Source organism: Heptranchias perlo, chromosome 2, assembly GCF_035084215.1.
Source record: "Heptranchias perlo isolate sHepPer1 chromosome 2, sHepPer1.hap1, whole genome shotgun sequence".
Lineage (NCBI taxonomy): Eukaryota > Metazoa > Chordata > Chondrichthyes > Hexanchiformes > Hexanchidae > Heptranchias > Heptranchias perlo.
The window spans coordinates 104,487,580-104,507,948 of record NC_090326.1 but is presented as its reverse complement, the minus strand read 5'-3'; the positions used below and the strand labels follow the sequence as shown (position 1 = coordinate 104,507,948).

General features: G+C 46.6%; 19 non-coding genes across 19 annotated transcripts; all 19 read left to right on the top strand.

Annotated features, from left to right (window-relative positions):
• Positions 1-1,511: 1,511 nt before the first annotated feature.
• Positions 1,512-1,583, top strand: trnam-cau (transfer RNA methionine (anticodon CAU)). Its single transcript has one exon. It is a non-coding gene; the product is annotated as a tRNA-Met (tRNA).
• Positions 1,584-2,180: 597 nt separating this feature from the next.
• trnam-cau (transfer RNA methionine (anticodon CAU)) lies at positions 2,181-2,252 on the top strand. Its single transcript has one exon. It is a non-coding gene; the product is annotated as a tRNA-Met (tRNA).
• A 1,607-nt stretch (positions 2,253-3,859) lies between these two features.
• On the top strand, positions 3,860-3,931 carry trnam-cau (transfer RNA methionine (anticodon CAU)). Its single transcript has one exon. It is a non-coding gene; the product is annotated as a tRNA-Met (tRNA).
• Positions 3,932-5,538: 1,607 nt separating this feature from the next.
• trnam-cau (transfer RNA methionine (anticodon CAU)) lies at positions 5,539-5,610 on the top strand. The gene has a single exon. It is a non-coding gene; the product is annotated as a tRNA-Met (tRNA).
• Positions 5,611-6,548: 938 nt separating this feature from the next.
• Positions 6,549-6,620, top strand: trnam-cau (transfer RNA methionine (anticodon CAU)). Its single transcript has one exon. It is a non-coding gene; the product is annotated as a tRNA-Met (tRNA).
• A 597-nt stretch (positions 6,621-7,217) lies between these two features.
• Positions 7,218-7,289, top strand: trnam-cau (transfer RNA methionine (anticodon CAU)). The gene has a single exon. It is a non-coding gene; the product is annotated as a tRNA-Met (tRNA).
• A 938-nt stretch (positions 7,290-8,227) lies between these two features.
• trnam-cau (transfer RNA methionine (anticodon CAU)) lies at positions 8,228-8,299 on the top strand. Its single transcript has one exon. It is a non-coding gene; the product is annotated as a tRNA-Met (tRNA).
• A 597-nt stretch (positions 8,300-8,896) lies between these two features.
• On the top strand, positions 8,897-8,968 carry trnam-cau (transfer RNA methionine (anticodon CAU)). The gene has a single exon. It is a non-coding gene; the product is annotated as a tRNA-Met (tRNA).
• Positions 8,969-9,906: 938 nt separating this feature from the next.
• Positions 9,907-9,978, top strand: trnam-cau (transfer RNA methionine (anticodon CAU)). The gene has a single exon. It is a non-coding gene; the product is annotated as a tRNA-Met (tRNA).
• A 597-nt stretch (positions 9,979-10,575) lies between these two features.
• trnam-cau (transfer RNA methionine (anticodon CAU)) lies at positions 10,576-10,647 on the top strand. Its single transcript has one exon. It is a non-coding gene; the product is annotated as a tRNA-Met (tRNA).
• Positions 10,648-11,585: 938 nt separating this feature from the next.
• Positions 11,586-11,657, top strand: trnam-cau (transfer RNA methionine (anticodon CAU)). Its single transcript has one exon. It is a non-coding gene; the product is annotated as a tRNA-Met (tRNA).
• Positions 11,658-13,264: 1,607 nt separating this feature from the next.
• trnam-cau (transfer RNA methionine (anticodon CAU)) lies at positions 13,265-13,336 on the top strand. The gene has a single exon. It is a non-coding gene; the product is annotated as a tRNA-Met (tRNA).
• Positions 13,337-13,933: 597 nt separating this feature from the next.
• Positions 13,934-14,005, top strand: trnam-cau (transfer RNA methionine (anticodon CAU)). The gene has a single exon. It is a non-coding gene; the product is annotated as a tRNA-Met (tRNA).
• A 938-nt stretch (positions 14,006-14,943) lies between these two features.
• trnam-cau (transfer RNA methionine (anticodon CAU)) lies at positions 14,944-15,015 on the top strand. Its single transcript has one exon. It is a non-coding gene; the product is annotated as a tRNA-Met (tRNA).
• A 597-nt stretch (positions 15,016-15,612) lies between these two features.
• Positions 15,613-15,684, top strand: trnam-cau (transfer RNA methionine (anticodon CAU)). The gene has a single exon. It is a non-coding gene; the product is annotated as a tRNA-Met (tRNA).
• Positions 15,685-16,622: 938 nt separating this feature from the next.
• trnam-cau (transfer RNA methionine (anticodon CAU)) lies at positions 16,623-16,694 on the top strand. Its single transcript has one exon. It is a non-coding gene; the product is annotated as a tRNA-Met (tRNA).
• Positions 16,695-17,291: 597 nt separating this feature from the next.
• trnam-cau (transfer RNA methionine (anticodon CAU)) lies at positions 17,292-17,363 on the top strand. The gene has a single exon. It is a non-coding gene; the product is annotated as a tRNA-Met (tRNA).
• Positions 17,364-18,301: 938 nt separating this feature from the next.
• Positions 18,302-18,373, top strand: trnam-cau (transfer RNA methionine (anticodon CAU)). Its single transcript has one exon. It is a non-coding gene; the product is annotated as a tRNA-Met (tRNA).
• A 597-nt stretch (positions 18,374-18,970) lies between these two features.
• Positions 18,971-19,042, top strand: trnam-cau (transfer RNA methionine (anticodon CAU)). Its single transcript has one exon. It is a non-coding gene; the product is annotated as a tRNA-Met (tRNA).
• Positions 19,043-20,369: the final 1,327 nt, after the last annotated feature.

The following is a 20,369-nucleotide window of genomic DNA, read 5'->3' as shown; positions in this document are numbered from 1 at the left end:
CGAGTGGTGTGGGGAATTGCTGCAATCCATTTGCAAAGTGAAGATCGTCTTATGTGTGGAGCAGAGAAGGTTAAGGGGAGATTTGATCGAGGTGTTCAAAGTCATGCAGGGTTTTGTTAGAGTAAATAAGGAGAAACTGCTTCCAGTGGCAGAAGGGTCGATAACCAGAGGACACAGATTTCAGGGAATTGAGGCGACATGAGGTAAACAATTTTACGCAGCGAGTTGTTATGATCGGGAATGCACTGCCTGAAATGCTGGTGGAAGCAGATTCAAGAGTAACTTTCAAAAGGGAATTGGATAAATACTTGAAGTGGAAGAATTTGCAGGGCTATGGGGAAAGAGCAGGGGAGTGACACTAATTGGATAGCTCTTTCAAAGAGCCGGTACGAAGGGCTGGATTGTGATTCGATGATTCTATGAAAGCTCTGAAAAGCAAGCTGGCAACAGAGGACGGTTTAAAAACCAGGCACACCGTGGAGTATAGTTTTGCCAGATCGGAGCAGAGTGGCGCAGCGGCAGCATGCTGGGCCCATAACCCAGAGGTCAATGGATCGAAACCATTCTCTGCTAGCAGTGTGATTAACTTTTTCACCGCACTTTCATTTGATGTCCACAATCAACGTTGCGAGGCTGCAAGACACTTCGCAAAGGGTGAAGTCATGGCAACTGGTCGTGTGGGGACTTCCTGCAGTCCACTTGCAAAGTCAAGACAGTCGGATGTGAAGGCTCAGAAGAGAAAGCTGGCCAAGTGTGTGGTTTGACAGCTAGGGGGCAGTGTTGGCACTCAAGTTCGATTGCTCACAAGCTCAGTATCACTGTGTTTCTAACAGTTTTTGCCGGTATATTTGCAGTTACCTGACAACCACGAAAAGAGGAGGGCGGAAATGGACTTGTGGCACGATAATATGATGACAACTGGTAGTATGTGGACTGCCTGCATCAATTTACAAAGTAAAGATTACCTGATGGGAAGGCTACAAAGACAAAGGTGGAGGAGGGAGTCCTGGACAAAGCAGGTGGAGGGCTTCAACAAGACCATGCTGGCAAGCAGAGTGGTACAGCAGTAGTCACCCATAGCGCTGCAGTGATCAGATTGAAACTATTCTCTGCCCGTAGTCAGGTGAGCTTTTTCAAAGTGCTTGTTTGCGTAATTCTAAAAAGTGGTGTGAAAAGCAAAAGAAGTGATGTCCTTGCAAAGAGAAGAAATTTGTGTTAGCTTTGCAGGGCATTGTGAGGTTGAGAGTGAAACTGACTGGCAGAAAAGTTGATCAGGAGAACATGTGAAGCAAATATTAGCAGTATATTTGTAGGTGGGTGAGCAAATTGCTGTTGAGAATCAATGGAGGAAGGTTGGGTGAGATTTCTGGGAGGATGAAATGATGGCAGCGAGCCGTATGTGAATGGCTGCATCAATTTGCAAAGTTGCGATGATCTGAATGAACGAGAAAGGTGGCAATAGAGGGTGGTTTGCAAGCCAGACCCAGCGAAATAGTGCACTCTTATGTCTGAGCAGAGTGGCGCAGCGGAAGCGTGCTGGGCCCATAACCCAGAGGTCAATGGATCGAAACCATTCTCTGCTAGCATCAAGATCAATTTTTTCACAACTCATTCGATTTCTGTCCACAATCAAAGCAGCGAGGCTGAGAGGCATTGAGCAAAGGGTCAAGTGATGGCAACGAGTGGTGTGGGGAATTGCTGCAATCCATTTGCAAAGTGAAGATCGTCTTATGTGTGGAGCAGAGAAGGTTAAGGGGAGATTTGATCGAGGTGTTCAAAGTCATGCAGGGTTTTGTTAGAGTAAATAAGGAGAAACTGCTTCCAGTGGCAGAAGGGTCGATAACCAGAGGACACAGATTTCAGGGAATTGAGGCGACATGAGGTAAACAATTTTACGCAGCGAGTTGTTATGATCGGGAATGCACTGCCTGAAATGCTGGTGGAAGCAGATTCAAGAGTAACTTTCAAAAGGGAATTGGATAAATACTTGAAGTGGAAGAATTTGCAGGGCTATGGGGAAAGAGCAGGGGAGTGACACTAATTGGATAGCTCTTTCAAAGAGCCGGTACGAAGGGCTGGATTGTGATTCGATGATTCTATGAAAGCTCTGAAAAGCAAGCTGGCAACAGAGGACGGTTTAAAAACCAGGCACACCGTGGAGTATAGTTTTGCCAGATCGGAGCAGAGTGGCGCAGCGGCAGCGTGCTGGGCCCATAACCCAGAGGTCAATGGATCGAAACCATTCTCTGCTAGCAGTGTGATTAACTTTTTCACCGCACTTTCATTTGATGTCCACAATCAACGTTGCGAGGCTGCAAGACACTTCGCAAAGGGTGAAGTCATGGCAACTGGTCGTGTGGGGACTTCCTGCAGTCCACTTGCAAAGTCAAGACAGTCGGATGTGAAGGCTCAGAAGAGAAAGCTGGCCAAGTGTGTGGTTTGACAGCTAGGGGGCAGTGTTGGCACTCAAGTTCGATTGCTCACAAGCTCAGTATCACTGTGTTTCTAACAGTTTTTGCCGGTATATTTGCAGTTACCTGACAACCACGAAAAGAGGAGGGCGGAAATGGACTTGTGGCACGATAATATGATGACAACTGGTAGTATGTGGACTGCCTGCATCAATTTACAAAGTAAAGATTACCTGATGGGAAGGCTACAAAGACAAAGGTGGAGGAGGGAGTCCTGGACAAAGCAGGTGGAGGGCTTCAACAAGACCATGCTGGCAAGCAGAGTGGTACAGCAGTAGTCACCCATAGCGCTGCAGTGATCAGATTGAAACTATTCTCTGCCCGTAGTCAGGTGAGCTTTTTCAAAGTGCTTGTTTGCGTAATTCTAAAAAGTGGTGTGAAAAGCAAAAGAAGTGATGTCCTTGCAAAGAGAAGAAATTTGTGTTAGCTTTGCAGGGCATTGTGAGGTTGAGAGTGAAACTGACTGGCAGAAAAGTTGATCAGGAGAACATGTGAAGCAAATATTAGCAGTATATTTGTAGGTGGGTGAGCAAATTGCTGTTGAGAATCAATGGAGGAAGGTTGGGTGAGATTTCTGGGAGGATGAAATGATGGCAGCGAGCCGTATGTGAATGGCTGCATCAATTTGCAAAGTTGCGATGATCTGAATGAACGAGAAAGGTGGCAATAGAGGGTGGTTTGCAAGCCAGACCCAGCGAAATAGTGCACTTTTATGTCTGAGCAGAGTGGCGCAGCGGAAGCATGCTGGGCCCATAACCCAGAGGTCAATGGATCGAAACCATTCTCTGCTAGCATCAAGATCAATTTTTTCACAACTCATTCGATTTCTGTCCACAATCAAAGCAGCGAGGCTGAGAGGCATTGAGCAAAGGGTCAAGTGATGGCAACGAGTGGTGTGGGGAATTGCTGCAATCCATTTGCAAAGTGAAGATCGTCTTATGTGCAGAGCAGAGAAGGTTAAGGGGAGATTTGATCGAGGTGTTCAAAGTCATGAAGGGTTTTGTTAGAGTAAATAAGGAGAAACTGCTTCCAGTGGCAGAAGGGTCGATAACCAGAGGACACAGATTTCAGGGAATTGAGGCGACATGAGGTAAACAATTTTACGCAGCGAGTTGTTATGATCGGGAATGCACTGCCTGAAATGCTGGTGGAAGCAGATTCAAGAGTAACTTTCAAAAGGGAATTGGATAAATACTTGAAGTGGAAGAATTTGCAGGGCTATGGGGAAAGAGCAGGGGAGTGACACTAATTGGATAGCTCTTTCAAAGAGCCGGTACGAAGGGCTGGATTGTGATTCGATGATTCCATGAAAGCTCTGAAAAGCAAGCTGGCAACAGAGGACGGTTTAAAAACCAGGCACACCGTGGAGTATAGTTTTGCCAGATCGGAGCAGAGTGGCGCAGCGGCAGCGTGCTGGGCCCATAACCCAGAGGTCAATGGATCGAAACCATTCTCTGCTAGCAGTGTGATTAACTTTTTCACCGCACTTTCATTTGATGTCCACAATCAACGTTGCGAGGCTGCAAGACACTTCGCAAAGGGTGAAGTCATGGCAACTGGTCGTGTGGGGACTTCCTGCAGTCCACTTGCAAAGTCAAGACAGTCGGATGTGAAGGCTCAGAAGAGAAAGCTGGCCAAGTGTGTGGTTTGACAGCTAGGGGGCAGTGTTGGCACTCAAGTTCGATTGCTCACAAGCTCAGTATCACTGTGTTTCTAACAGTTTTTGCCGGTATATTTGCAGTTACCTGACAACCACGAAAAGAGGAGGGCGGAAATGGACTTGTGGCACGATAATATGATGACAACTGGTAGTATGTGGACTGCCTGCATCAATTTACAAAGTAAAGATTACCTGATGGGAAGGCTACAAAGACAAAGGTGGAGGAGGGAGTCCTGGACAAAGCAGGTGGAGGGCTTCAACAAGACCATGCTGGCAAGCAGAGTGGTACAGCAGTAGTCACCCATAGCGCTGCAGTGATCAGATTGAAACTATTCTCTGCCCGTAGTCAGGTGAGCTTTTTCAAAGTGCTTGTTTGCGTAATTCTAAAAAGTGGTGTGAAAAGCAAAAGAAGTGATGTCCTTGCAAAGAGAAGAAATTTGTGTTAGCTTTGCAGGGCATTGTGAGGTTGAGAGTGAAACTGACTGGCAGAAAAGTTGATCAGGAGAACATGTGAAGCAAATATTAGCAGTATATTTGTAGGTGGGTGAGTAAATTGCTGTTGAGAATCAATGGAGGAAGGTTGGGGGAGATTTCTGGGAGGATGAAATGATGGCAGCTAGCCGTATGTGAATGGCTGCATCAATTTGCAAAGTTGCGATGATCAGAATGAACGAGAAAGGTGGCAATAGAGGGTGGTTTGCAAGCCAGACCCAGCGAAATAGTGCACTCTTATGTCTGAGCAGAGTGGCGCAGCGGAAGCGTGCTGGGCCCATAACCCAGAGGTCAATGGGTCGAAACCATTCTCTGCTAGCATCAAGATCAACTTTTTCACAACTCATTCGATTTCTGTCCACAATCAAAGCAGCGAGGCTGAGAGGCATTGAGCAAAGGGTCAAGTGATGGCAACGAGTGGTGTGGGGAATTGCTGCAATCCATTTGCAAAGTGAAGATCGTCTTATGTGTGGAGCAGAGAAGGTTAAGGGGAGATTTGATCGAGGTGTTCAAAGTCATGCAGGGTTTTGTTAGAGTAAATAAGGAGAAACTGCTTCCAGTGGCAGAAGGGTCGATAACCAGAGGACACAGATTTCAGGGAATTGAGGCGACATGAGGTAAACAATTTTACGCAGCGAGTTGTTATGATCGGGAATGCACTGCCTGAAATGCTGGTGGAAGCAGATTCAAGAGTAACTTTCAAAAGGGAATTGGATAAATACTTGAAGTGGAAGAATTTGCAGGGCTATGGGGAAAGAGCAGGGGAGTGACACTAATTGGATAGCTCTTTCAAAGAGCCGGTACGAAGGGCTGGATTGTGATTCGATGATTCTATGAAAGCTCTGAAAAGCAAGCTGGCAACAGAGGACGGTTTAAAAACCAGGCACACCGTGGAGTATAGTTTTGCCAGATCGGAGCAGAGTGGCGCAGCGGCAGCGTGCTGGGCCCATAACCCAGAGGTCAATGGATCGAAACCATTCTCTGCTAGCAGTGTGATTAACTTTTTCACCGCACTTTCATTTGATGTCCACAATCAACGTTGCGAGGCTGCAAGACACTTCGCAAAGGGTGAAGTCATGGCAACTGGTCGTGTGGGGACTTCCTGCAGTCCACTTGCAAAGTCAAGACAGTCGGATGTGAAGGCTCAGAAGAGAAAGCTGGCCAAGTGTGTGGTTTGACAGCTAGGGGGCAGTGTTGGCACTCAAGTTCGATTGCTCACAAGCTCAGTATCACTGTGTTTCTAACAGTTTTTGCCGGTATATTTGCAGTTACCTGACAACCACGAAAAGAGGAGGGCGGAAATGGACTTGTGGCACGATAATATGATGACAACTGGTAGTATGTGGACTGCCTGCATCAATTTACAAAGTAAAGATTACCTGATGGGAAGGCTACAAAGACAAAGGTGGAGGACGGAGTCCTGGACAAAGCAGGTGGAGGGCTTCAACAAGACCATGCTGGCAAGCAGAGTGGTACAGCAGTAGTCACCCATAGCGCTGCAGTGATCAAATTGAAACTATTCTCTGCCCGTAGTCAGGTGAGCTTTTTCAAAGTGCTTGTTTGCGTAATTCTAAAAAGTGGTGTGAAAAGCAAAAGAAGTGATGTCCTTGCAAAGAGAAGAAATTTGTGTTAGCTTTGCAGGGCATTGTGAGGTTGAGAGTGAAACTGACTGGCAGAAAAGTTGATCAGGAGAACATGTGAAGCAAATATTAGCAGTATATTTGTAGGTGGGTGAGCAAATTGCTGTTGAGAATCAATGGAGGAAGGTTGGGTGAGATTTCTGGGAGGATGAAATGATGGCAGCTAGCCGTATGTGAATGGCTGCATCAATTTGCAAAGTTGCGATGATCTGAATGAACGAGAAAGGTGGCAATAGAGGGTGGTTTGCAAGCCAGACCCAGCGAAATAGTGCACTCTTATGTCTGAGCAGAGTGGCGCAGCGGAAGCGTGCTGGGCCCATAACCCAGAGGTCAATGGATCGAAACCATTCTCTGCTAGCATCAAGATCAATTTTTTCACAACTCATTCGATTTCTGTCCACAATCAAAGCAGCGAGGCTGAGAGGCATTGAGCAAAGGGTCAAGTGATGGCAACGAGTGGTGTGGGGAATTGCTGCAATCCATTTGCAAAGTGAAGATCGTCTTATGTGTGGAGCAGAGAAGGTTAAGGGGAGATTTGATTGAGGTGTTCAAAGTCATGCAGGGTTTTGTTAGAGTAAATAAGGAGAAACTGCTTCCAGTGGCAGAAGGGTCGATAACCAGAGGACACAGATTTCAGGGAATTGAGGCGACATGAGGTAAACAATTTTACGCAGCGAGTTGTTATGATCGGGAATGCACTGCCTGAAATGCTGGTGGAAGCAGATTCAAGAGTAACTTTCAAAAGGGAATTGGATAAATACTTGAAGTGGAAGAATTTGCAGGGCTATGGGGAAAGAGCAGGGGAGTGACACTAATTGGATAGCTCTTTCAAAGAGCCGGTACGAAGGGCTGGATTGTGATTCGATGATTCTATGAAAGCTCTGAAAAGCAAGCTGGCAACAGAGGACGGTTTAAAAACCAGGCACACCGTGGAGTATAGTTTTGCCAGATCGGAGCAGAGTGGCGCAGCGGCAGCGTGCTGGGCCCATAACCCAGAGGTCAATGGATCGAAACCATTCTCTGCTAGCAGTGTGATTAACTTTTTCACCGCACTTTCATTTGATGTCCACAATCAACGTTGCGAGGCTGCAAGACACTTCGCAAAGGGTGAAGTCATGGCAACTGGTCGTGTGGGGACTTCCTGCAGTCCACTTGCAAAGTCAAGACAGTCGGATGTGAAGGCTCAGAAGAGAAAGCTGGCCAAGTGTGTGGTTTGACAGCTAGGGGGCAGTGTTGGCACTCAAGTTCGATTGCTCACAAGCTCAGTATCACTGTGTTTCTAACAGTTTTTGCCGGTATATTTGCAGTTACCTGACAACCACGAAAAGAGGAGGGCGGAAATGGACTTGTGGCACGATAATATGATGACAACTGGTAGTATGTGGACTGCCTGCATCAATTTACAAAGTAAAGATTACCTGATGGGAAGGCTACAAAGACAAAGGTGGAGGAGGGAGTCCTGGACAAAGCAGGTGGAGGGCTTCAACAAGACCATGCTGGCAAGCAGAGTGGTACAGCAGTAGTCACCCATAGCGCTGCAGTGATCAGATTGAAACTATTCTCTGCCCGTAGTCAGGTGAGCTTTTTCAAAGTGCTTGTTTGCGTAATTCTAAAAAGTGGTGTGAAAAGCAAAAGAAGTGATGTCCTTGCAAAGAGAAGAAATTTGTGTTAGCTTTGCAGGGCATTGTGAGGTTGAGAGTGAAACTGACTGGCAGAAAAGTTGATCAGGAGAACATGTGAAGCAAATATTAGCAGTATATTTGTAGGTGGGTGAGCAAATTGCTGTTGAGAATCAATGGAGGAAGGTTGGGTGAGATTTCTGGGAGGATGAAATGATGGCAGCGAGCCGTATGTGAATGGCTGCATCAATTTGCAAAGTTGCGATGATCTGAATGAACGAGAAAGGTGGCAATAGAGGGTGGTTTGCAAGCCAGACCCAGCGAAATAGTGCACTCTTACGTCTGAGCAGAGTGGCGCAGCGGAAGCGTGCTGGGCCCATAACCCAGAGGTCAATGGATCGAAACCATTCTCTGCTAGCATCAAGATCAACTTTTTCACAACTCATTCGATTTCTGTCCACAATCAAAGCAGCGAGGCTGAGAGGCATTGAGCAAAGGGTCAAGTGATGGCAACGAGTGGTGTGGGGAATTGCTGCAATCCATTTGCAAAGTGAAGATCGTCTTATGTGTGGAGCAGAGAAGGTTAAGGGGAGATTTGATCGAGGTGTTCAAAGTCATGCAGGGTTTTGTTAGAGTAAATAAGGAGAAACTGCTTCCAGTGGCAGAAGGGTCGATAACCAGAGGACACAGATTTCAGGGAATTGAGGCGACATGAGGTAAACAATTTTACGCAGCGAGTTGTTATGATCGGGAATGCACTGCCTGAAATGCTGGTGGAAGCAGATTCAAGAGTAACTTTCAAAAGGGAATTGGATAAATACTTGAAGTGGAAGAATTTGCAGGGCTATGGGGAAAGAGCAGGGGAGTGACACTAATTGGATAGCTCTTTCAAAGAGCCGGTACGAAGGGCTGGATTGTGATTCGATGATTCTATGAAAGCTCTGAAAAGCAAGCTGGCAACAGAGGACGGTTTAAAAACCAGGCACACCGTGGAGTATAGTTTTGCCAGATCGGAGCAGAGTGGCGCAGCGGCAGCGTGCTGGGCCCATAACCCAGAGGTCAATGGATCGAAACCATTCTCTGCTAGCAGTGTGATTAACTTTTTCACCGCACTTTCATTTGATGTCCACAATCAACGTTGCGAGGCTGCAAGACACTTCGCAAAGGGTGAAGTCATGGCAACTGGTCGTGTGGGGACTTCCTGCAGTCCACTTGCAAAGTCAAGACAGTCGGATGTGAAGGCTCAGAAGAGAAAGCTGGCCAAGTGTGTGGTTTGACAGCTAGGGGGCAGTGTTGGCACTCAAGTTCGATTGCTCACAAGCTCAGTATCACTGTGTTTCTAACAGTTTTTGCCGGTATATTTGCAGTTACCTGACAACCACGAAAAGAGGAGGGCGGAAATGGACTTGTGGCACGATAATATGATGACAACTGGTAGTATGTGGACTGCCTGCATCAATTTACAAAGTAAAGATTACCTGATGGGAAGGCTACAAAGACAAAGGTGGAGGACGGAGTCCTGGACAAAGCAGGTGGAGGGCTTCAACAAGACCATGCTGGCAAGCAGAGTGGTACAGCAGTAGTCACCCATAGCGCTGCAGTGATCAAATTGAAACTATTCTCTGCCCGTAGTCAGGTGAGCTTTTTCAAAGTGCTTGTTTGCGTAATTCTAAAAAGTGGTGTGAAAAGCAAAAGAAGTGATGTCCTTGCAAAGAGAAGAAATTTGTGTTAGCTTTGCAGGGCATTGTGAGGTTGAGAGTGAAACTGACTGGCAGAAAAGTTGATCAGGAGAACATGTGAAGCAAATATTAGCAGTATATTTGTAGGTGGGTGAGCAAATTGCTGTTGAGAATCAATGGAGGAAGGTTGGGTGAGATTTCTGGGAGGATGAAATGATGGCAGCTAGCCGTATGTGAATGGCTGCATCAATTTGCAAAGTTGCGATGATCTGAATGAACGAGAAAGGTGGCAATAGAGGGTGGTTTGCAAGCCAGACCCAGCGAAATAGTGCACTCTTACGTCTGAGCAGAGTGGCGCAGCGGAAGCGTGCTGGGCCCATAACCCAGAGGTCAATGGATCGAAACCATTCTCTGCTAGCATCAAGGTCAATTTTTTCACAACTCATTCGATTTCTGTCCACAATCAAAGCAGCGAGGCTGAGAGGCATTGAGCAAAGGGTCAAGTGATGGCAACGAGTGGTGTGGGGAATTGCTGCAATCCATTTGCAAAGTGAAGATCGTCTTCTGTTTGGAGCAGAGAAGGTTAAGGGGAGATTTGATCGAGGTGTTCAAAGTCATGCAGGGTTTTGTTAGAGTAAATAAGGAGAAACTGCTTGCAGTGGCAGAAGGGTCGATAACCAGAGGACACAGATTTCAGGGAATTGAGGCGACATGAGGTAAACAATTTTACGCAGCGAGTTGTTATGATCGGGAATGCACTGCCTGAAATGCTGGTGGAAGCAGATTCAAGAGTAACTTTCAAAAGGGAATTGGATAAATACTTGAAGTGGAAGAATTTGCAGGGCTATGGGGAAAGAGCAGGGGAGTGACACTAATTGGATAGCTCTTTCAAAGAGCCGGTACGAAGGGCTGGATTGTGATTCTATGATTCTATGAAAGCTCTGAAAAGCAAGCTGGCAACAGAGGACGGTTTAAAAACCAGGCACACCGTGGAGTATAGTTTTGCCAGATCGGAGCAGAGTGGCGCAGCGGCAGCGTGCTGGGCCCATAACCCAGAGGTCAATGGATCGAAACCATTCTCTGCTAGCAGTGTGATTAACTTTTTCACCGCACTTTCATTTGATGTCCACAATCAACGTTGCGAGGCTGCAAGACACTTCGCAAAGGGTGAAGTCATGGCAACTGGTCGTGTGGGGACTTCCTGCAGTCCACTTGCAAAGTCAAGACAGTCGGATGTGAAGGCTCAGAAGAGAAAGCTGGCCAAGTGTGTGGTTTGACAGCTAGGGGGCAGTGTTGGCACTCAAGTTCGATTGCTCACAAGCTCAGTATCACTGTGTTTCTAACAGTTTTTGCCGGTATATTTGCAGTTACCTGACAACCACGAAAAGAGGAGGGCGGAAATGGACTTGTGGCACGATAATATGATGACAACTGGTAGTATGTGGACTGCCTGCATCAATTTACAAAGTAAAGATTACCTGATGGGAAGGCTACAAAGACAAAGGTGGAGGAGGGAGTCCTGGACAAAGCAGGTGGAGGGCTTCAACAAGACCATGCTGGCAAGCAGAGTGGTACAGCAGTAGTCACCCATAGCGCTGCAGTGATCAGATTGAAACTATTCTCTGCCCGTAGTCAGGTGAGCTTTTTCAAAGTGCTTGTTTGCGTAATTCTAAAAAGTGGTGTGAAAAGCAAAAGAAGTGATGTCCTTGCAAAGAGAAGAAATTTGTGTTAGCTTTGCAGGGCATTGTGAGGTTGAGAGTGAAACTGACTGGCAGAAAAGTTGATCAGGAGAACATGTGAAGCAAATATTAGCAGTATATTTGTAGGTGGGTGAGCAAATTGCTGTTGAGAATCAATGGAGGAAGGTTGGGTGAGATTTCTGGGAGGATGAAATGATGGCAGCTAGCCGTATGTGAATGGCTGCATCAATTTGCAAAGTTGCGATGATCTGAATGAACGAGAAAGGTGGCAATAGAGGGTGGTTTGCAAGCCAGACCCAGCGAAATAGTGCACTCTTATGTCTGAGCAGAGTGGCGCAGCGGAAGCGTGCTGGGCCCATAACCCAGAGGTCAATGGATCGAAACCATTCTCTGCTAGCATCAAGATCAATTTTTTCACAACTCATTCGATTTCTGTCCACAATCAAAGCAGCGAGGCTGAGAGGCATTGAGCAAAGGGTCAAGTGATGGCAACGAGTGGTGTGGGGAATTGCTGCAATCCATTTGCAAAGTGAAGATCGTCTTATGTGTGGAGCAGAGAAGGTTAAGGGGAGATTTGATCGAGGTGTTCAAAGTCATGCAGGGTTTTGTTAGAGTAAATAAGGAGAAACTGCTTCCAGTGGCAGAAGGGTCGATAACCAGAGGACACAGATTTCAGGGAATTGAGGCGACATGAGGTAAACAATTTTACGCAGCGAGTTGTTATGATCGGGAATGCACTGCCTGAAATGCTGGTGGAAGCAGATTCAAGAGTAACTTTCAAAAGGGAATTGGATAAATACTTGAAGTGGAAGAATTTGCAGGGCTATGGGGAAAGAGCAGGGGAGTGACACTAATTGGATAGCTCTTTCAAAGAGCCGGTACGAAGGGCTGGATTGTGATTCGATGATTCTATGAAAGCTCTGAAAAGCAAGCTGGCAACAGAGGACGGTTTAAAAACCAGGCACACCGTGGAGTATAGTTTTGCCAGATCGGAGCAGAGTGGCACAGCGGCAGCGTGCTGGGCCCATAACCCAGAGGTCAATGGATCGAAACCATTCTCTGCTAGCAGTGTGATTAACTTTTTCACCGCACTTTCATTTGATGTCCACAATCAACGTTGCGAGGCTGCAAGACACTTCGCAAAGGGTGAAGTCATGGCAACTGGTCGTGTGGGGACTTCCTGCAGTCCACTTGCAAAGTCAAGACAGTCGGATGTGAAGGCTCAGAAGAGAAAGCTGGCCAAGTGTGTGGTTTGACAGCTAGGGGGCAGTGTTGGCACTCAAGTTCGATTGCTCACAAGCTCAGTATCACTGTGTTTCTAACAGTTTTTGCCGGTATATTTGCAGTTACCTGACAACCACGAAAAGAGGAGGGCGGAAATGGACTTGTGGCACGATAATATGATGACAACTGGTAGTATGTGGACTGCCTGCATCAATTTACAAAGTAAAGATTACCTGATGGGAAGGCTACAAAGACAAAGGTGGAGGAGGGAGTCCTGGACAAAGCAGGTGGAGGGCTTCAACAAGACCATGCTGGCAAGCAGAGTGGTACAGCAGTAGTCACCCATAGCGCTGCAGTGATCAGATTGAAACTATTCTCTGCCCGTAGTCAGGTGAGCTTTTTCAAAGTGCTTGTTTGCGTAATTCTAAAAAGTGGTGTGAAAAGCAAAAGAAGTGATGTCCTTGCAAAGAGAAGAAATTTGTGTTAGCTTTGCAGGGCATTGTGAGGTTGAGAGTGAAACTGACTGGCAGAAAAGTTGATCAGGAGAACATGTGAAGCAAATATTAGCAGTATATTTGTAGGTGGGTGAGCAAATTGCTGTTGAGAATCAATGGAGGAAGGTTGGGGGAGATTTCTGGGAGGATGAAATGATGGCAGCTAGCCGTATGTGAATGGCTGCATCAATTTGCAAAGTTGCGATGATCTGAATGAACGAGAAAGGTGGCAATAGAGGGTGGTTTGCAAGCCAGACCCAGCGAAATAGTGCACTCTTATGTCTGAGCAGAGTGGCGCAGCGGAAGCGTGCTGGGCCCATAACCCAGAGGTCAATGGATCGAAACCATTCTCTGCTAGCATCAAGATCAACTTTTTCACAACTCATTCGATTTCTGTCCACAATCAAAGCAGCGAGGCTGAGAGGCATTGAGCAAAGGGTCAAGTGATGGCAACGAGTGGTGTGGGGAATTGCTGCAATCCATTTGCAAAGTGAAGATCGTCTTATGTGTGGAGCAGAGAAGGTTAAGGGGAGATTTGATCGAGGTGTTCAAAGTCATGCAGGGTTTTGTTAGAGTAAATAAGGAGAAACTGCTTCCAGTGGCAGAAGGGTCGATAACCAGAGGACACAGATTTCAGGGAATTGAGGCGACATGAGGTAAACAATTTTACGCAGCGAGTTGTTATGATCGGGAATGCACTGCCTGAAATGCTGGTGGAAGCAGATTCAAGAGTAACTTTCAAAAGGGAATTGGATAAATACTTGAAGTGGAAGAATTTGCAGGGCTATGGGGAAAGAGCAGGGGAGTGACACTAATTGGATAGCTCTTTCAAAGAGCCGGTACGAAGGGCTGGATTGTGATTCGATGATTCTATGAAAGCTCTGAAAAGCAAGCTGGCAACAGAGGACGGTTTAAAAACCAGGCACACCGTGGAGTATAGTTTTGCCAGATCGGAGCAGAGTGGCGCAGCGGCAGCGTGCTGGGCCCATAACCCAGAGGTCAATGGATCGAAACCATTCTCTGCTAGCAGTGTGATTAACTTTTTCACCGCACTTTCATTTGATGTCCACAATCAACGTTGCGAGGCTGCAAGACACTTCGCAAAGGGTGAAGTCATGGCAACTGGTCGTGTGGGGACTTCCTGCAGTCCACTTGCAAAGTCAAGACAGTCGGATGTGAAGGCTCAGAAGAGAAAGCTGGCCAAGTGTGTGGTTTGACAGCTAGGGGGCAGTGTTGGCACTCAAGTTCGATTGCTCACAAGCTCAGTATCACTGTGTTTCTAACAGTTTTTGCCGGTATATTTGCAGTTACCTGACAACCACGAAAAGAGGAGGGCGGAAATGGACTTGTGGCACGATAATATGATGACAACTGGTAGTATGTGGACTGCCTGCATCAATTTACAAAGTAAAGATTACCTGATGGGAAGGCTACAAAGACAAAGGTGGAGGAGGGAGTCCTGGACAAAGCAGGTGGAGGGCTTCAACAAGACCATGCTGGCAAGCAGAGTGGTACAGCAGTAGTCACCCATAGCGCTGCAGTGATCAGATTGAAACTATTCTCTGCCCGTAGTCAGGTGAGCTTTTTCAAAGTGCTTGTTTGCGTAATTCTAAAAAGTGGTGTGAAAAGCAAAAGAAGTGATGTCCTTGCAAAGAGAAGAAATTTGTGTTAGCTTTGCAGGGCATTGTGAGGTTGAGAGTGAAACTGACTGGCAGAAAAGTTGATCAGGAGAACATGTGAAGCAAATATTAGCAGTATATTTGTAGGTGGGTGAGCAAATTGCTGTTGAGAATCAATGGAGGAAGGTTGGGTGAGATTTCTGGGAGGATGAAATGATGGCAGCTAGCCGTATGTGAATGGCTGCATCAATTTGCAAAGTTGCGATGATCTGAATGAACGAGAAAGGTGGCAATAGAGGGTGGTTTGCAAGCCAGACCCAGCGAAATAGTGCACTCTTATGTCTGAGCAGAGTGGCGCAGCGGAAGCGTGCTGGGCCCATAACCCAGAGGTCAATGGATCGAAACCATTCTCTGCTAGCATCAAGATCAATTTTTTCACAACTCATTCGATTTCTGTCCACAATCAAAGCAGCGAGGCTGAGAGGCATTGAGCAAAGGGTCAAGTGATGGCAACGAGTGGTGTGGGGAATTGCTGCAATCCATTTGCAAAGTGAAGATCGTCTTATGTGTGGAGCAGAGAAGGTTAAGGGGAGATTTGATCGAGGTGTTCAAAGTCATGCAGGGTTTTGTTAGAGTAAATAAGGAGAAACTGCTTCCAGTGGCAGAAGGGTCGATAACCAGAGGACACAGATTTCAGGGAATTGAGGCGACATGAGGTAAACAATTTTACGCAGCGAGTTGTTATGATCGGGAATGCACTGCCTGAAATGCTGGTGGAAGCAGATTCAAGAGTAACTTTCAAAAGGGAATTGGATAAATACTTGAAGTGGAAGAATTTGCAGGGCTATGGGGAAAGAGCAGGGGAGTGACACTAATTGGATAGCTCTTTCAAAGAGCCGGTACGAAGGGCTGGATTGTGATTCTATGATTCTATGAAAGCTCTGAAAAGCAAGCTGGCAACAGAGGACGGTTTAAAAACCAGGCACACCGTGGAGTATAGTTTTGCCAGATCGGAGCAGAGTGGCGCAGCGGCAGCGTGCTGGGCCCATAACCCAGAGGTCAATGGATCGAAACCATTCTCTGCTAGCAGTGTGATTAACTTTTTCACCGCACTTTCATTTGATGTCCACAATCAACGTTGCGAGGCTGCAAGACACTTCGCAAAGGGTGAAGTCATGGCAACTGGTAGTGTGGGGACTTCCTGCAGTCCACTTGCAAAGTCAAGACAGTCGGATGTGAAGGCTCAGAAGAGAAAGCTGGCCAAGTGTGTGGTTTGACAGCTAGGGGGCAGTGTTGGCACTCAAGTTCGATTGCTCACAAGCTCAGTATCACTGTGTTTCTAACAGTTTTTGCCGGTATATTTGCAGTTACCTGACAACCACGAAAAGAGGAGGGCGGAAATGGACTTGTGGCACGATAATATGATGACAACTGGTAGTATGTGGACTGCCTGCATCAATTTACAAAGTAAAGATTACCTGATGGGAAGGCTACAAAGACAAAGGTGGAGGAGGGAGTCCTGGACAAAGCAGGTGGAGGGCTTCAACAAGACCATGCTGGCAAGCAGAGTGGTACAGCAGTAGTCACCCATAGCGCTGCAGTGATCAGATTGAAACTATTCTCTGCCCGTAGTCAGGTGAGCTTTTTCAAAGTGCTTGTTTGCGTAATTCTAAAAAGTGGTGTGAAAAGCAAAAGAAGTGATGTCCTTGCAAAGAGAAGAAATTTGTGTTAGCTTTGCAGGGCATTGTGAGGTTGAGAGTGAAACTGACTGGCAGAAAAGTTGATCAGGAGAACATGTGAAGCAAATATTAGCAGTATATTTGTAGGTGGGTGAGCAAATTGCTGTTGAGAATCAATGGAGGAAGGTTGGGGGAGATTTCTGGGAGGATGAAATGATGGCAGCTAGCCGTATGTGAATGGCTGCATCAATTTGCAAAGTTGCGATGATCTGAATGAACGAGAAAGGTGGCAATAGAGGGTGGTTTGCAAGCCAGACCCAGCGAAACAGTGCACTCTTATGTCTGAGCAGAGTGGCGCAGCGGAAGCGTGCTGGGCCCATAACCCAGAGGTCAATGGATCGAAACCATTCTCTGCTAGCATCAAGATCAACTTTTTCACAACTCATTCGATTTCTGTCCACAATCAAAGCAGCGAGGCTGAGAGGCATTGAGCAAAGGGTCAAGTGATGGCAACGAGTGGTGTGGGGAATTGCTGCAATGCATTTGCAAAGTGAAGATCGTCTTATGTGTGGAGCAGAGAAGGTTAAGGGGAGATTTGATCGAGGTGTTCAAAGTCATGCAGGGTTTTGTTAGAGTAAATAAGGAGAAACTGCTTCCAGTGGCAGAAGGGTCGATAACCAGAGGACACAGATTTCAGGGAATTGAGGCGACATGAGGTAAACAATTTTACGCAGCGAGTTGTTATGATCGGGAATGCACTGCCTGAAATGCTGGTGGAAGCAGATTCAAGAGTAACTTTCAAAAGGGAATTGGATAAATACTTGAAGTGGAAGAATTTGCAGGGCTATGGGGAAAGAGCAGGGGAGTGACACTAATTGGATAGCTCTTTCAAAGAGCCGGTACGAAGGGCTGGATTGTGATTCGATGATTCCATGAAAGCTCTGAAAAGCAAGCTGGCAACAGAGGACGGTTTAAAAACCAGGCACACCGTGGAGTATAGTTTTGCCAGATCGGAGCAGAGTGGCGCAGCGGCAGCGTGCTGGGCCCATAACCCAGAGGTCAATGGATCGAAACCATTCTCTGCTAGCAGTGTGATTAACTTTTTCACCGCACTTTCATTTGATGTCCACAATCAACGTTGCGAGGCTGCAAGACACTTCGCAAAGGGTGAAGTCATGGCAACTGGTCGTGTGGGGACTTCCTGCAGTCCACTTGCAAAGTCAAGACAGTCGGATGTGAAGGCTCAGAAGAGAAAGCTGGCCAAGTGTGTGGTTTGACAGCTAGGGGGCAGTGTTGGCACTCAAGTTCGATTGCTCACAAGCTCAGTATCACTGTGTTTCTAACAGTTTTTGCCGGTATATTTGCAGTTACCTGACAACCACGAAAAGAGGAGGGCGGAAATGGACTTGTGGCACGATAATATGATGACAACTGGTAGTATGTGGACTGCCTGCATCAATTTACAAAGTAAAGATTACCTGATGGGAAGGCTACAAAGACAAAGGTGGAGGAGGGAGTCCTGGACAAAGCAGGTGGAGGGCTTCAACAAGACCATGCTGGCAAGCAGAGTGGTACAGCAGTAGTCACCCATAGCGCTGCAGTGATCAGATTGAAACTATTCTCTGCCCGTAGTCAGGTGAGCTTTTTCAAAGTGCTTGTTTGCGTAATTCTAAAAAGTGGTGTGAAAAGCAAAAGAAGTGATGTCCTTGCAAAGAGAAGAAATTTGTGTTAGCTTTGCAGGGCATTGTGAGGTTGAGAGTGAAACTGACTGGCAGAAAAGTTGATCAGGAGAACATGTGAAGCAAATATTAGCAGTATATTTGTAGGTGGGTGAGCAAATTGCTGTTGAGAATCAATGGAGGAAGGTTGGGTGAGATTTCTGGGAGGATGAAATGATGGCAGCGAGCCGTATGTGAATGGCTGCATCAATTTGCAAAGTTGCGATGATCTGAATGAACGAGAAAGGTGGCAATAGAGGGTGGTTTGCAAGCCAGACCCAGCGAAATAGTGCACTCTTATGTCTGAGCAGAGTGGCGCAGCGGAAGCGTGCTGGGCCCATAACCCAGAGGTCAATGGATCGAAACCATTCTCTGCTAGCATCAAGATCAATTTTTTCATAACTCATTCGATTTCTGTCCACAATCAAAGCAGCGAGGCTGAGAGGCATTGAGCAAAGGGTCAAGTGATGGCAACGAGTGGTGTGGGGAATTGCTGCAATCCATTTGCAAAGTGAAGATCGTCTTATGTGTGGAGCAGAGAAGGTTAAGGGGAGATTTGATCGAGGTGTTCAAAGTCATGCAGGGTTTTGTTGGAGTAAATAAGGAGAAACTGCTTCCAGTGGCAGAAGGGTCGATAACCAGAGGACACAGATTTCAGGGAATTGAGGCGACATGAGGTAAACAATTTTACGCAGCGAGTTGTTATGATCGGGAATGCACTGCCTGAAATGCTGGTGGAAGCAGATTCAAGAGTAACTTTCAAAAGGGAATTGGATAAATACTTGAAGTGGAAGAATTTGCAGGGCTATGGGGAAAGAGCAGGGGAGTGACACTAATTGGATAGCTCTTTCAAAGAGCCGGTACGAAGGGCTGGATTGTGATTCGATGATTCCATGAAAGCTCTGAAAAGCAAGCTGGCAACAGAGGACGGTTTAAAAACCAGCCACACCGTGAAGTATAGCTTTGCCAGATCGGAGCAGAGTGGCGCAGCGGCAGCGTGCTGGGCCCATAACCCAGAGGTCAATGGATCGAAACCATTCTCTGCTAGCAGTGTGATTAACTTTTTCACCGCACTTTCATTTGATGTCCACAATCAACGTTGCGAGGCTGCAAGACACTTCGCAAAGGGTGAAGTCATGGCAACTGGTCGTGTGGGGACTTCCTGTAGTCCACTTGCAAAGTCAAGACAGTCGGATGTGAAGGCTCAGAAGAGAAAGCTGGCCAAGTGTGTGGTTTGACAGCTAGGGGGCAGTGTTGGCACTCAAGTTCGATTGCTCACAAGCTCAGTATCACTGTGTTTCTAACAGTTTTTGCCGGTATATTTGCAGTTACCTGACAACCACGAAAAGAGGAGGGCGGAAATGGACTTGTGGCACGATAATATGATGACAACTGGTAGTATGTGGACTGCCTGCATCAATTTACAAAGTAAAGATTACCTGATGGGAAGGCTACAAAGACAAAGGTGGAGGAGGGAGTCCTGGACAAAGCAGGTGGAGGGCTTCAACAAGACCATGCTGGCAAGCAGAGTGGTACAGCAGTAGTCACCCATAGCGCTGCAGTGATCAGATTGAAACTATTCTCTGCCCGTAGTCAGGTGAGCTTTTTCAAAGTGCTTGTTTGCGTAATTCTAAAAAGTGGTGTGAAAAGCAAAAGAAGTGATGTCCTTGCAAAGAGAAGAAATTTGTGTTAGCTTTGCAGGGCATTGTGAGGTTGAGAGTGAAACTGACTGGCAGAAAAGTTGATCAGGAGAACATGTGAAGCAAATATTAGCAGTATATTTTTAGGTGGGTGAGCAAATTGCTGTTGAGAATCAATGGAGGAAGGTTGGGTGAGATTTCTGGGAGGATGAAATGATGGCAGCTAGCCGTATGTGAATGGCTGCATCAATTTGAAAAGTTGCGATGATCTGAATGAACGAGAAAGGTGGCAATAGAGGGTGGTTTGCAAGCCAGACCCAGCGAAATAGTGCACTCTTATGTCTGAGCAGAGTGGCGCAGCGGAAGCGTGCTGGGCCCATAACCCAGAGGTCAATGGGTCGAAACCATTCTCTGCTAGCATCAAGATCAATTTTTTCACAACTCATTCGATTTCTGTCCACAATCAAAGCAGCGAGGCTGAGAGGCATTGAGCAAAGGGTCAAGTGATGGCAACGAGTGGTGTGGGGAATTGCTGCAATGCATTTGCAAAGTGAAGATCGTCTTATGTGTGGAGCAGAGAAGGTTAAGGGGAGATTTGATCGAGGTGTTCAAAGTCATGCAGGGTTTTGTTAGAGTAAATAAGGAGAAACTGCTTCCAGTGGCAGAAGGGTCGATAACCAGAGGACACAGATTTCAGGGAATTGAGGCGACATGAGGTAAACAATTTTACGCAG